General features: G+C 43.6%; 2 long non-coding RNA genes across 4 annotated transcripts in view; both read right to left on the bottom strand.

Annotated features, from left to right (window-relative positions):
* Window positions 1-11,369, bottom strand: part of LOC113624001 (uncharacterized) — an 80,818-nt gene extending 69,449 nt beyond the window's left edge. The window contains exons 1-3 of one of the 2 annotated variants that reach the window (XR_003434161.1): window positions 10,999-11,369; window positions 10,690-10,819; window positions 8,226-8,377 (exon numbers count right to left, since the gene is read on the bottom strand). This is a non-coding gene — a long non-coding RNA (uncharacterized LOC113624001). The remainder of the gene's footprint in view (window positions 1-8,225; window positions 8,378-10,689; window positions 10,820-10,998) is intronic. The other variant, XR_003434162.1, reaches the window with a different exon arrangement.
* A 785-nt stretch (window positions 11,370-12,154) lies between these two features.
* The window catches only part of LOC113624000 (uncharacterized), a 342,352-nt gene continuing 340,048 nt past the window's right edge, over window positions 12,155-14,458 (bottom strand). The window contains exons 12-15 of one of the 2 annotated variants that reach the window (XR_003434160.1): window positions 14,321-14,397; window positions 13,870-14,082; window positions 13,410-13,619; window positions 12,155-12,841 (exon numbers count right to left, since the gene is read on the bottom strand). This is a non-coding gene — a long non-coding RNA (uncharacterized LOC113624000). The remainder of the gene's footprint in view (window positions 12,842-13,409; window positions 13,620-13,869; window positions 14,083-14,320; window positions 14,398-14,458) is intronic. The other variant, XR_003434159.1, reaches the window with a different exon arrangement.

The raw sequence follows: 14,458 nt of genomic DNA, 5'->3' as shown, positions 1-14,458 counted from the left end.
CTTAACAATCAATCTAACAATTTAACAGAGTACCCATTTATCAACTCAAGCCCAGAGTGGGGACAGAGGGTCGGGTGCAGGGGAAACAGAAGAGTGGAGGGTAGAGGTAAAAATAAGCATCTCTCTTCCTCTTAGACAACAGAGTTAATAGAGATACTCGGCACGGATAATAAGTGACATATAAGATAAAATATTGTTTATTTAATGTAACCATTAATAGAATGTAAAAGGCTTTATATCCCACAGAGACTACCAAAAAAGAAATCAGAAAACAGACCGCATGGAAGAAGCAAGAAAACGGCAAAAAAATCACCACCACCCTTCCAAAAAGGAGGCATAAACAAGAGAAAATAGGAAAATAAGATAGCAGAATGAAGACAAACCATGCTTTCCTAAAAGCCAAACCAAAAGGAAAACACCCACTGCTTCCGACGATCATGTGGTACATTATACCCGTTCCCTCCGGGCCCCTTGGTTGTTTCATTTCTGCATCTCACGGACTTGCCTCCACTTCAACCACTGTGGCCACTGTCACTCATTAGACCCTGTCATTCCCTAAAGTGTCCCCCCTTCAGGAACAACTAAACCAATCACTGTACTCACATCTCCTGACATTTCAACTGCAAAAGGAGAGAGGGCAGGTTCAAGGGAGGGCTTTGGCTTCTTTAGGTTTGTAGTAGGAGAAAATGAGATTTTGTTTAAAAAAAAGAAAGAAAAAGCCAATGAAAAGAGTTACAAAGTAAAAGGACGAACAAACAGGAAAGAAAAGGGAAATCAATATGGCAAGTTTTGAAGATGGCAGTTTTGAGGTAGAGACGGGGTCAGGAAAGGGTGGAGCCACTGGCCTCGGAGTTAATCAAGCCTGCAGTTCCTCAACCGCGTATCAAACTATGGAATGAGACTGAAGCAGCATTCAGAGAAAAATTCTGAGCCTCAATTTTATTGCTTCAAAAAGGAATAAAATAGAGAAACTAAGCATCTGCCTCAAGATGTCAGAAAGAGAACATAATGAGAAAAGTTTTTATAAGAATGTAATAGAGATAATATTACAAAGTATGGTTTTTAGAAAGAAATCTACAGAAATGGAAAAGTAATTCCAACTGTTGACTTTAAAGAAACAGAAAAATATATAGTGGGTGCAATTAAGGGGAAAAAGGTGAGGAATAAACATGTCATTTAACCGTAAGTATGAAGTTTACTTTTTTAAAAGGTAAATGAGTACTATGTCAGCCCTGCTAGTATATTTGAAAATCACTAGGAAAAGAGTTTCTAGAAAATCTATAAACACCAAAATTGATTCATTAAACAAACAGCCCAAGTAGTTCAATAATTATAGGCAAACCTTAAAGAGTTCAACAGACTATATACATATAGACTATATATGTACTACACACATACATATAAAGCAAGCTGTACTCAGATGAAACTTTCATGTTCTCAGGGGAAAGATAGTCTTAATGGTACCCAGACCCACAATCCCTTATTTATAGCTCTAAACTTCCAAACGCTTTGTAGTTTATTTTATAAAGCGTTTGAAGACAAAACCTGACTGAAACTCATTTAACATTAAATTTGATCTGAATTCATATATATATATTATTATTATTTTCATGTCATGGTATGAAATAGTAACATGTTTATTATGCTCTGCTGCCCCACATCCCACTAGGTGAAATATGTAATATTGGTTTGGCCAAAAAGTTCGTTAAGCTTTTCCGTAACATCTTATGGGGTTTTTGTTTTTTGGAAGATTTTTAATCACAGTTTCAATTTTGGTGCTTGTGATTGGTCTGTTCATATTTTCTATTTCTTCCTGATTCAGTCTTCGCAGGTTGTGCATTTCTAAGAATTTGTCCATTTCTTCCAGGTTGTCCACTTTATTGGCATAGAGTTGCTTGTAGTAATCTCTAATGATCTTTTGTATTTCTGCAGTGTCAGTTGTTACTTCTCCTTTTTCATTTCTAATTCTATTGATTTGAGGCTTCTCCCTTTTTTTCTTGATGAGTCTGGCTAATGTTTTATCAATTTTGTTTATCTTCTCAAAGAACCAGCTTTTAGTTTTATTGATCTTTGCTATTGTTTCCTTCATTTCTTTTTCATTTATTTCTGATCTGATCTTTATGATTTCCTTCCTTCTGCTAACTTCGGGGTTTTTTTTGTTCTTTCTCTAATTGCTTTAGGTGCAAGGTTAGGTTGTTTATTCGACATGTTTCCTGTTTCTTAAGGTAGGATTGTATTGCTATAAACTTCCCTCTTAGAACTGCTTTTGCTGCATCCCATAGGTTTTGGGTCGTCATGTCTCCATTGTCATTTGTTTCTAGGTATTTTTTGATTTCGTCTTTGATTTCTTCAGTGATCACTTCGTTATTAAGAAGTGTATTGTTTAGCCTCCATGTGTTTGTATTTTTTACAGATCTTTTCCTGTAATTGATATCTAGTCTCATAGCATTGTGGTTGGAAAAGATAGCTCATATGATTTCAATTTTCTTAAATTTACCAAGGCTTGATTTGTGACCCAAGATATGATCTATCCTGGAGAATGTTCCATGAGCACTTGAGGAAAATGTGTATTCTGTTGTTTTTGGATGGAATGTCCTATAAAGATCAATTAAGTCCATCTTGTTTAATGTGTCCTTATTTATTTTCCTTATTTATTTTCATTTTGGATGATCTGTCCATTGGTGAAAGTGGGGTGTTAAAGTCCCCTACTATGAATGTGTTACTGGCAATTTCCCCTTTTTATGGCTGTTAGTATTTGCCTTATATATTGAGGTGCTCCTATGTTGGGTGCATAAATATTTACAATTGTTATGTCTTCTTGGATTGATCCCTTGATCATTATGTAGTGTCCTTCTTTGTCTCTTGTAATAGTCTTTGTTTTAAAGTCTATTTTGTCTGATATATAAGAATTACTACTCCAGCTTTCTTTTGATTTCCATTTGCATGGAATATCTTTTTCCATCCCCTCACTTTCAGTCTGTATGTGTCCCTAGGTCTGAAATGGGTCTCTTGTAGACAGCATATATATGGGTCTTGTTTTTGTATCCATTCAGCCAGTCTGTGTCTTTTGATGGGAGCATTTAATCCATTTACATTTAAGGTAATTATCGATATGTATGTTCCTATTTTCTTAATTGTTTTGGGTTTGTTATTGGAGGTCTTTTCCTTCTCTTGTGTTTCTTGCGTAGAGAAGTTCCTTTAGCAGTTGTTGTAAAGCTGGTTTGGTGGTGCTGAATTCTCTCAGCTTTTCCTTGTCTGTAGAGGTTTTAATTTCTCCATCAAATCTGAATGAGATCCTTGCTGGGTAGAGTAATCTTGGTTGTAGGTTCTTCTCCTTCATCACTTTAAATATGTCCTGCCACTCCCTTCTGGCTTGTAGAGTTTCTGCTGAAAGATCAGCTGTTAACCTTATGGGGATTCCCTTGTGTGTTATTTGTTGCTTTTCCCTTGCTCCTTTTAATATGTTTTCTTTGCATTTAATTTTTGATAGTTTGATTAATATGTGTCTTGGTGTGTTTCTCCTTGGATTTATCCTGTATGGGACTCTCTGTGCTTCCTGGACTTGATTAACTATTTCCTTTCCCATATTAGGGAAGTTTTCAACTATAATCTCTTCAAATATTTTCTCAGTCCCTTTCTTTTTCTCTTCTTCTTCTGGAACCCCTATAATTCGAATTTTGGTGCATTTAATGTTGTCCCAGAGGTCTCTGAGACTGTCTTGAGTTCTTTTCATTCTTTTTTCTTTATTCTGCTCTGTAGTAGTTATTTGCACTATTTTATCTTCCAGGTCACTTATCCGTTTTTCTGCCTCAGTTATTCTGCTATTGATCCCTTCTAGAGTATTTTTAATTTCATTTATTGTGTTGTTCATCATTGCTTGTTTCCTCTTTAGTTCTTCTAGGTCCTTGTTAAATGTTTCTTGCATTTTCTCTATTCTATTTCCAAGATTTTGGATCATCTTTACTATCATTATTCTGAATTCTTTTTCAGGTAGACTGCCTATTTCCTCTTCATTTGTTAGGTCTGGTGGGTTTTTTATCTTGCTCCTTCATCTGCTGTGTGTTTTTCTGTCTTCTCATTTTGCTTATCTTACTGTGTTTGGGGTCTCCTTTTTTCAGGCTGCAGGTTCGTAGTTCCCGTTGTTTTTGGTGTCTGTCCCCAGTGGCTAAAGTTGGTTCAGTGGGCTGTGTAGGCTTCCTGGTGGAGGGGACTAGTGACTGTGTTCTGGTGGATGAGGCTGGATCTTGTCTTTCTGGTGGGCAGGTCCACGTCTGGTGGTGTGTTTTGGGGTGTCTGTGGCCTTATTATGATTTTAGGCAGCCTCTCTGCTAATGGGTGGGGTTGTGTTCCTGTCTTGCTAGTTGTTTGGCATAGGGTGTCCAGCACTGTAGCTTGATGGTCATTGAGTGAAGCTGGGTGTTGGTGTTGAGATGGAGATCTCTGGGAGATTTTCACCGTTAGATATTATGTGGAGCTGGGAGGTCTCTTGTGGACCAGTTTCCTGAAGTTGGCTTCTCCATGTCAGAGGCACAGCACTGACTCCTGGCTGCAGCACCAAGAGCCTTTCATCCACACAGCTCAGAATAAAAGGGAGAAAAGGTAGAAAGAAACAGAATAAAATAAAAAAGTAAAATAAAATAAAATAGTTATTAAAATAAAAAATAATTATTAAGAAAAATATTTTTTAAATCAAACAAACAAAAAAAAAACACAGATGTACAGAACCCTAGGACAAACGGTGAAAGCAAAGCTATACAGATAAAATCTCACACAGAAGCATACACATACACACTCACAAAAAGAGGAAAAGGGGAAAACATAATATATCTTGCTCGCAAAGTCCACCTCCTCAATTTGGGATGATTCTTTGTCTATTCATGTATTCCACAGATGCAGGGTACATCAAATTGATTGTGGAGATTTAATTCGCTGCTCCTGAGTCTGCTGGGAGAAATTTCCCTTTCTCTTCTTTGTTCGCACAGCTCCCAGGGTTCAGCTTTGGATTTGGCCCCGCCTCTGTGTGTAGGTGGCCGGAGGGCGTCTGTTCTTCACTCAGACAGGACGTGGTTAAAGGAGCAGCTGATTCGGGGGCTCTGGCTCACTCAGGCATGGAGGAGGGAGGGGTATGGATGCGGGGAGAGCCTGCGACGGCAGAGGCCGGCGTGACGTTGCACCAGCCTGAGGCGTGCTATGCATTCTCCCGGGGAAGTTGTCCCTGGATTCCGGGACCCTGGCAGTGGCGGGCTGCACAGGGTCCCAAGAGGGGAGGTGTGGATAGTGATCTGTGCTCGCACACAGGCTTCTTGGTGGCGGCAGCAGCAGCCTTAAGGTCTCATGCCCATCTCTGGGGTCCGCACCTTTAGCTGCAGCTCGCAGCTAGAGGTCCTTTAAGCGGCGCTCTTAATCCCCTCTCCTCGCGCACCAGGAAACAAAGAGGCAAGAAAAAGTCTCTTGTCTCTTCGGCAGCTCCAGACTTTTTGCTGGACTCCCTCCCAGCTAGCTGTGGCGCACTAGCCCCCTTCAGGCTGTGTTCACGCCGCCAACTCCAGTCATCTCCCTGCGATCTAAGCTCTGAAGCCCAAGCCTCAGCTCCCAGCCCCCGCCCGCCCCGGCGGGTGAGCAGACAAGCCTCTCATGCTGGTGAGTGCTGGTCGGCACCGATCCTCTGTGCGGGAATCTCTCCGCTTTGCCCTCCGCACCCCTGTTGCTGCGCTCTCCTCCGCGGCTCCGAAGCTCCCCCCCTCCACCACCCACAATCTCTGCCCGCGAAGGGCCTTCCTAGTGTGTGGAAACTTTTCCTCCTTCACAGCTCTCTCCCACTGGTGCAGGTCCCGTCCCTATTCTTTTGTCTCTGTTTATTCTTTTTTCTTTTGCCCTACCCAGGTACGTGGGGAGTTTCTTGCCTTTTGGGAGGTCTGAGGTCTTCTGCCAGCATTCAGTAGGTGTTCTGTAGGAGTTGTTCCACGTGTAGATGTATTTCTGATGTGTCTGTGGGGAGAAAGGTGATCTCTGCATCTTACTCTTCCGCCATCTTCCCCCTCTCTTCGGAGATAGGGTCTTTAAAGAGGTAATTAAGTTACAATACGGTTGCAGGTGTGGGCCCTGATCCAATATGACTGGTGTCCTGATAAGTATAAGATGAGGAAATTTGGACACAAACACACAGAGGAAAGACCATGTGAGGACACAGTGAGGAAGTCGCTATCTACTAGCCAAGGAGAGAGGTCTCAGAAGAAACGAACTCTGCCATCACCTTGACCTGGGACTTCTAAATCTCCAGAAATATTATAAAATAAATTTCTGTTGCTTAATCCACCGAGACTGTGTAACTTGTTGTCACAGCCCTAGCAAACTAATACAGGCACATTTAATATTCAAGTTTGAATAATTACTAAGTATTCATCCCACCATTATAAAAACATCTCTTTTCCTTCTCTCTGGGCACTACTTTCATGAAAATTCCAAGAATCATAAGGACACCTACTCTGTGCAAATAGTCAGTCCTGGTGACCAGTTTTACAGAAAAAAAATGCTAGAAAATCTGACCAGTCCACCAGAGGGCCAAGTGTACTGCTACTATGATTCTTGGACCACACACACGGTATTTGTTGAAAGCACGTGACTCAGAAACAGGGGTCATCCTTGTCCATGGATCAGAGCTTATCAATGGTCCAGACACCAGCACCAGGTGGCCCACGCTCCCGGGCCATTGTCACCAGCATTGGGGTGCTTGAGGCATACACCACCCAGGCTGGTCCCATAGGACTTCTCAGGATACAGAGAAGGAGGAGGACACGGCTCCCTCCCTGTATTATGCCTGCATACGGTGGTTCCACATCATTCAATGTCTCAGCTCCAATGCTGCCATTCCTTTACACAGCACTTTCCTCATGCACTCAGCCATTTTCCCTAAGGCACTTGCACTGGGCCCAGGTGACTGAGTCCAGGAGGCTCCAGACTCAGCCACACACCCTGACCTGCATCCTGCCCGACACGCTCAACTTCCTGGCCCTCAGGAGAAAAAGCAGCCCTTCCCTCACTCAGTCCAGAGCGTGCCTATGCCTGCCTAGTATTATTAGTCATACTATTTTCAAGGGGAAATCTCACCTTGTGAAATGAAACGTGACCTGGTGAAATGAAATAAAAGCAAACCAAATCCTGCCAAGTAAAAGGAGGTGTGTTCCATAACTAAGTAAAATTATTTCAGGAACGCAGAGACAGATAAATATTAGGGGAAATTTTTAAACGACATATCACTAAGTCAAAGGGGAAAAAAAATCTTCTTAAAAGATGAGGAGGTGACTTCAATAGCATTTCTAATTTATAACACTAACCACCACAACAAAAACATTTTATAAACTAGGAATGGAAGATTGCTCCTTGATATGATAAAAAATCAAAATTGTCCCAAGCCAAATGGCAGTAATATCTAGTTAAAAGTAAGTGATGTTCCCACTTAACAAAATAATAAGACAAGGCTACTTGCAATCATGGTCATTGTTTATAGTGTTCTAGAAGTTCTAGACCTGTACTGTCCAAAATGACAGCCACTAGCCACATGTGGTTACTGAGCACTTGAAAGAGGGCTCATCTGAATTGAGGTGTGCTGTACCAGATTTTGAACACTTAGTATTTTTTTTAAAAAGAGTGTAAAATACCTAATTTTTAATTTTTGTATTGATTGAGGTTGAAATTTTATTCTGGGTATATGGGGTTAAATAATAATATATTATTGAATGAATTTCATGTTTCCTTTTACTTTCTTTTACCGTAGCTACTAGAACATTTTAAACTACATATATGAATGGCATTATATTTCCATATTTCAGTGCTCTTCTAGACAGTGTAATAAGGTAAAGGAAAAGAAAAAATCTTTAGCCACAAGAAATAAGAAGGTGCAATTATTACTGTTTGAGGATTAGATGACTGGGTAGATGAGAAGTTATTACACATTTTAAAAAATAATTATTTAGAAATTAATGACTACTTTCTATGCCAGCATTAGACAGTTAGAGAATATAATGGAAAAATGAATCTCAAATGTCCACAAAATATATAATATACTCAAGAATAAATTATATGTAAAATGTAAGACATTTTTATAAATAAATAGTTTAAAATGGCTTTAGTTTCTCCTTTGCAACTGTTTAGGGAAGAAGTAAAGATGTTCTCAGAGAACACTAGTCTGAACTGAGGCCCCCAACTGAGCAAACAGCTGTACTCACCTGACTGCCAGTCTGTAGTGGCTGCTGAGGACCAAATATCCGTGTCCATCAAGTATTGTAGAACTCACAGCATACAAGTTCAGCAATGACCTTGTTTCTGGCTCCATCTTAGGTTTCCTATCCTGATGTTTCTTTGCTTAATCATCCAAGCACTGCATTATAAAACATGATACATGCATCAGCTATAATTATACACTGACTTCATGGTTTGTTTTTTCTCCTATTCCTTTAACTTTTTAATGTAGGGCTGGTCCTTCCCCTTCTCTCAAATGACATTTCTTAGTCATCTTGTATCACTTCTTCAGGGACAACCGTAGTCTCTGTTTCTGCACCTCTGCCTTTTCATCTGAACAGATACCCCCTTTTCATTAGAGGCATTTGAAAATGCAACTCTTAGGACTCAATCTTGACAAATATTGCAGAGACAGAGGGACATTTTAACCTTTGACTTGTCAAAGGTAGTCACATCTACACTGAGGCTTAGTAAGGATGTGAGAACATTCCTTACTAAATAAATCTTTTTCTGTAACTTTGGATGCTAACTTTAATGTCATTTAATATAGGAGGAAATTTGTATATGATTTCTCTGAATCCTTAATAGCCTAGGTTTAATAGACTGGAAAGGCAGGGCAGGGAGTCACATATCCTTGGCAGAGGATATAGGACTGTTTGGAGAAAACCTGCGAAAAACCCTGAGAGCCTCCAGGACCCAGTACCTTTGCAATCTGTCTGGTTTATTATCCTGGCCTGGAGCTTGGGACCTCTTACCTCCCAGGTAAAAGACTCCTTTTGGCCCTGGGGACAAGGACAATAGCCCTCCAGAAGCCCAAGGGACAATTTACAAAGGCCCAGGGCTTACAGAGCCTTGCAGTGTCTCTCCACTCCAGACATGAAATAGGGCTTCTGATCCAAGGGCCATCCCAGGGAACTACTGGGAAGACGTGAGGATCTAGGCTGACAGGGGAAGTGTGCCATTTCTTAAGGCAAAAAGCAGTGGAGAAGAAGCAAATATGGAGGATAAGGAGTTGAGTTTGGGACATTTTTTTTTACTTATTTTTGGCTGCATTGGGTCTTCGTTGCTGCACATGGGCTTTCTCTGGTTGTGGCAAGCAGGGACTACTCTTCATTGCAGTGCATGGCCTTCTCTTTGAGGTAGCTTCTCTTGTTGCAGAGTACGGGCTCTAGGGTACACGGGCTTCAGTAGTTGCAGCACGCAGGCTCAGTAGTTGTGGCGCACAAGCTTAGTTGCTCCGCGGCATGTGGGATCTTCTGGGACCAGGGCTCGAACCTGTGTCCCCTGAATTGGCAGGTGGATTCTTAACCACTGAGCCACCAGGGAAGCCCGAGTTTGGGACGTTTTTATGTTGACGTAGAACTACCAAGCGAAGATATATTAGTAGGCATTAGGATCTGGAATTCAGGAAAGACATTAGCCTACAGACGCAGATGTTAACAACTAAAAACGTAAGTCCAGTGGTATTTGATATTTCTCTCCAGGAAATCATCGAGTTTTTCATTTTCAGGAGCACACAGAGGACATGTCTTGGATGACACAGAGGAGATTTTAGAGGAACAGCACTGAACCTCTCTTACAATGCAGGTGGAACTTCTGAGTGTTATGTGTCCATTTTCAACTACTGCATAACAAATTATCACAGACTTAGCAACGTGAACAATACACATTTATTATCTGACTATTGCTGTGGGTCAGAGTCTGCGTGTGGCTTAGCTGGGTCCTCTGTTCAGGGTCTCATAAGGCTGCAGTTGAGGTTTTAGCCAGGCTGTGTTCTCATCCAGAAGCTTGAATGGGGAAGAACCTGACTCCAAGCTCACTCAGGTTACTGGAAGAATTTATTTCCGAGGGCCCCAGCTTTTGCTGGCTAATGGTTGGAGGCTTCCCTCAGCTCCTAGATGTCACCCACCATTCAGAGAGGCCCACGTGGACTTCCCCAAAATGGCCACTTACTTCATCAAAACAGTGAATGAATTTGCTAGTAAGACAAAGCCTCATATAATGCAATGTAATCATAGGAGTGACATCCATCACTTTTGCCATATTCAGTTGGTTAGAAGCAAGTCAGGTCCCCCTATACACACTCAAGAGGAAGGTATTATACAGGACACAAACAGGAGATCAGGACCATGGAGGGTCAACTACCTCAGAATCTGTCTGCCACATGCTGCATGGATGGGAGAGGCATTGAAACAGAGTTGAAAAGCCATCTCCAAGGAGCAAACATATAGCATGGGAGGCACAAGAACATTCACCACATATTCTGCCATAGGCCACATAAAAGGTGCAAAAGACCACAAATGTAGGCAGCTGCACATATCAACCACTTATTAAATACATTCATTGACATATTCTGTTACGAGGGTACCTATGCTATACTTCAGAAGGTTGAGAGCGAGAGAGGGGGGAAGCAAACAAGCTAGGCTGACGATAACCCTCAAAATGTATTACCTGGGATATTCTGGAGAGATTTGACCGGCATAGGCATCTGAGCGTTGAATGGCATGGTGATCGGTCAAAGAATATCTTGGTTGATTTATTTCCCCATCTTCCCACTAGGAAGAACGGAGTTGATGCAACTCTAGAAAGAGGAAATATTTGAAAACTTCTATAACTCAGTAATCAAAACCTACATGAAATAATAGATATATGCCAGGTGCTAAGCAGTTCATCAACAACCTGCACTGAAAGGTGTCTAACTGCTCAACACAGGAAGCTCTGGCCTAGGTTGTTGCTCCTGTGCCCTAACTAGTCTCTTACCTCAGGACCTCCCCTGGAAGAGCTGGCCAAGACTCTCCAAAGCTGCCAACATGAGGGGGTGTGCAGTTTCATCTCCATCTTGTCTCCACCAGAAGCACGCCCATGACACTGCCATCTGCTCAGCAACATGGCATCCCAGGCACCAGGGACCCCGTTCGGGACGTGAAACTGGGTACAGGGCCATTTCCTCTTGACACCTCAGAACTCATCTCCCTTCTGAAACAAGGACAGACATGCCCGATTTATCAGGGACCCAGCGAGCATGGAGGCAAATCTTTGTTCTCAGTAATTCTGAGACTTCAAGGATATTTGGTAGCAACCGAACCTAGCCTGCCTGAGCAACTGTTCCTGCAACACCAAACTCCATGAGGTTGTTAATGGTGAGAAGGCGACTCTTGCTTCATCACAAACCAGCAAGAGGACGTGCCCATTTCTGCTTGTCCAAAGAAACAAGCATGTCAGGAAATAACAGCTCTCCCAAAAGGGCAGATGGGCAGCTTCTCCACCCTGCCCCTCCCTTTCCGACCCCATCACAGACAGAAGAAAACATTCAACCAGCCAGGCCAGGGGAGGTGATACATGGAGGAGAGATGGATAAAAATTTCATTTCAGGCTTTGAAGGTGTACCCTTTGGATGCTCCTTGTCCCATTGTTTTGTTTGTTTATTTTCTTGCAGGGGTGTTTGGGGAAGCATGATGCCGTTTTGCAAAAAAGAAAGTACAGGATTTCTGAAAAGACAGCCCCGGGTCTAAATGCTAGCTTTCTCCACGTATTCTCTGCCCACCTTTCAATAGAACAGTCTAATCCCCTTAAATCTGTTTCCTCATCGTCTTAGAAGGGAACATTTAAAAGGTACTTAATCTCACTAAGTTATTGCCAGGGAGCATGTTGAGACCCAGCATTGCGCAGAGGCATCCTACACTCTGAAGGACTGCAGAGCTGAAGCCAGCCCGGGGTCCGTCACACCCATGTTAACACTGCACGCCTGGAAACTAAAACCCGTGCTGGGAAAGGGACTTGGCCAAGTTCTCTATGCCAAAAAGATGCCACATGGGGTACTGCCTCCTGCCCAGGCCTGCCGGAGTGGGGAGACAGAGCTGAAAACTAAACTTCAAAAAACCAAGAAGAGAAAAAGAAACAAACTCCTCCGCCTTGCCTGGGGGTGAGAGCCTTGCGGTTCAGGTGGGACTGAAGAGGGTGGGGCTTTTAGCGTAGGCGCAGGACTGGTCAGGTGGTAAGTCCCCACCGCAGCCAATGAGAGCTCCCATCCAACCTGCGGCCACCCTAGGTCTGCGTGACTCCAGGGGTCCCCTGCTGCTGGGCATCCGAGTGGCCCATCACCCCAGGCTCTCAGACTCTGTTCTGAAGGAGAGAGATGGTAGCAGAGCTGGTGGAGGAGCAGTTTCAGCAGCTCCCGTGCCGATCGGCAGGTCTGCGTCTCTGTATCGGGGCGGCCCCATCTCTCTGTGCATCAGGAAGCACCATGGACATATTTGTTTACTCCATTTGCCGATATGCAGTTTGCACAATATTGAATCTGGAAAGGACACTGCATCCACTGACAGGAGTTTTCCCAGCTGTTAAAAGAAAGAAAGAAAGGAACCAGCTTTACATTTTTTACATTTTGGAGTAAAAATAAAGACACTCTACCGTGTGCCAGGCTTTCCGATGGATGGTTCTCGGGGCGGGGAAGGCCACGTCCGTGGTCAGGCCACGCTCCCAGATCCAAAGTATTGTTGGATGGCTTTCTCGTAAACACTGTTGGCAGCTCCAGGGACGGCTCTTTTGGTAAAAAGGATGTGCTGGAACGAAACATGGGCCTCCAGCCAAGACACATTTCTTCCTATAAAACAGAAAACATGCACATGTCAGGATGCAAGAAGCCAAAGCCTCTTCAAGAGGGGAGGCGTCCTCCTCCACAGCATCCCAGGAGAATAGGGGGAACAAGGCTGAGCTGGGCTTTGACCTGAGATGCGTGGTAGGGAGCAAAGAGCTGAATGTGTATTCCAGTCCTCCCCATCCCCCCACCTCTCCAAGCCAGGCTTTCAATCAGATGCCTTCTGTCAGCTTGCTTATATCCTCAGATTGGTCTAAACGCCTACCTCCAGTGTAAGGCATAATGAGGCCCTCCAAATCTGTAAGAGCAAAGACGCAAAGCACAAAGTCAGGGTAAGTGGAAGGAAGCCCAGGAGGGGGTGTTCTTCACAGACCCTGGACAGCCATTCCCCTGGATACTCTCTTCTCACTCAGACCACACTCAGACCCTTCTCATCACAGATCCTTCCAGCCTCCTTGGCAGGCTCTGGGGAGCTGCACAGAAGCACTGCTTGTCCAAACATCATTCTACACGTGGCACAATTCCCTGGACCCTCCTACCCAGAGTGGGGTCCTCAGGGCACCGTCAGCCTCACCTGGAGGTTGGTTAGAAATGCAGAATCATGATGCCCAGGTGTTTCACAGGCACATGGAAAGTTTTACAGGCACTGCCTGGGGGCTTCCTGGAGCATCCTCCTAACTGGACACATGTGCCTCCTTCAAGGTCCTCCAGCAGAGAAGGATGGACAATCGGTGAATCATGAAGTGACAAAGCCCCTCCTCTCACAGCACTCCCAGGTCATGGCCTGGGTGTGGATAAAAGGCACTTTGGACTATAGATCCCACAGCCCCCAGGACTCCAGTTTTCCCAGCCACCCAACCTCTACAGTAGGGGAGCATCTGCTCACACTTTCCCCTCACCATCTTGGAAGAGGAAAAACGGTAGAGCTCAATTCCAGGATGATTTAAGACATCAAATGAGAGTTAAAAAAAAAAAATCAGATCTGGGGTTCTTCATTGTGCATTTTTTACCCTTTAGCCAGAGTTTGGCTTTACCTGCTCTAGGGACAAAGGAGTCAGGTCCCAGGCAGCCTGGGTAAAGTTGGAAATTAAGGGTAGTTGTGTCCCTTGGGTGGACATCTGCAGGAGCAGTGGCCCATCGTGAAGCCCAGTTCTGTCACATCATTTGGCTCTTTCAACGCTGTTGCTCTAGTCTGGTCACTGAATCTGGAGAACTTATGAGCTCATTCCTGGGCAAATCACCAAGCCCTGCAGATAACTCAACAGCGAGCTCCCATCAGGAGCAAAGTCGCCCTGCACACCAGCAAGGCTCACCAACCTGGATCCTCCCTCAACATCCAACGTGATGGTGACATAACCACCCAGCCCCTGTGATCAGTAAGCACAACTGCAGGCCTTCAGCGCTTCTCCGGGAGAAGCAGGGGCTACCTTTCCCTCCCGGTTTTGGCCCTCAGGACCTGGTCCATAAATATTACGAGTATCTCACCTTGTATGACGGGTGTGGCAGTTGGAAATGTTTGTTCTGCCACCATAGCTGGTGGTTACATAGCTGGTGCTTACATCCTGTAAGGATAATGGGAACAGAATTGTATTTACTATCAATATGCTATTGGCGTGTGCTATA

Source organism: Aethalodelphis obliquidens, unplaced genomic scaffold, assembly GCF_003676395.1.
Source record: "Aethalodelphis obliquidens isolate GAN/ISIS:26980383/991018 unplaced genomic scaffold, ASM367639v1 scaffold12, whole genome shotgun sequence".
NCBI lineage: Eukaryota > Metazoa > Chordata > Mammalia > Artiodactyla > Delphinidae > Aethalodelphis > Aethalodelphis obliquidens.
Note: the sequence above shows the minus strand (reverse complement) of the source record. Positions and strands in the feature narration are given on the sequence as shown.